Source organism: Myotis brandtii, unplaced genomic scaffold (genome assembly GCF_000412655.1).
Source record: "Myotis brandtii unplaced genomic scaffold, ASM41265v1 scaffold514, whole genome shotgun sequence".
In the NCBI taxonomy this organism is placed as follows: domain Eukaryota; kingdom Metazoa; phylum Chordata; class Mammalia; order Chiroptera; family Vespertilionidae; genus Myotis; species Myotis brandtii.
Genome location: NW_005369591.1, coordinates 1,014,694 through 1,015,685, shown reverse-complemented (window position 1 = coordinate 1,015,685; position 992 = coordinate 1,014,694).

Sequence of the window (992 nt, the reverse complement as noted above, 5' to 3'; positions counted from 1 at the left end):
AAAAATGGTAAAATGGTAGCAGTAATAATACTGGTTAAAAATAAAAATGTAGTAATTAAAAGGGTAAAATCAGGAGATGGAAAAAGAAGAAAAAGAAAAAAAATTGGTTTCTTAGTTAAAAGGTGAAAAAAGAAAAAAAAATTGCAGTAGTGAATGTCCTTCGGTTCTTCTATTCATCAGTCTGGCTCGCCTTAGTCCTGCCAGGTATTCAGGAGAGTGTTGAATTTCCCTGCAATACACTGTTCCTCCGTGTTGTAAACCACAGTCCTGATTTTAAAGCAGGCCGTATTTGTGTCCCAGACTGCCTTAATTTGTGTTTAGCTAAGAGTCACTTTGTGGCTCAGCCTCTGGGTGGCAGTGTTTTTGGGTTGGCCTCTGAGGCTATATGGCTTCTCTATCCAGTAACAAGGGTTCATTTTCTCTATTGCACTTAAGACTGGTTTGGGGAGGTCAACTGTCCAGAGCTGGTTCTTTAATCGTTACCCCCGAAGATTCTGAAAGTAAAAATTTCATGGAAAATATTTATTCCATAAATAGTTCTTTTGCTTTTGCTTCCATGGGTGAAAATACTGCATTGCCATCAGGATATGGGCCATACTGTTTTAGAATACACGGACAAGTTTATCACCGTACTGGAACTTTACATCCTTCGGATGGTGTTTCTCTGAAGTTTGCTCAACTCTCTATTTTGGATACAGCTGAGAAGCTACAAGTAAAAGATTAGCAATGCCGGAAAACCAGGGCTGCTCAGAAAGACTCATGATCAACATCAACAACTTCATGCATGAAATAAATGAATTAACAAAATCGTACAAGATGCTACATGAGGTAGAAAAGGAAGCCCAATCTGAAGCAGCAGCATAAGGTATTGCTCCCACAGAGGTAACAATGGTGATTAAATACGATCGCAACAGTGACCTGGGTAGATATAATTCTCTCCGTGTAACCGAGGTTGCTGTCATATGCAGAAACGAAGATGGAGAACCTCCTTT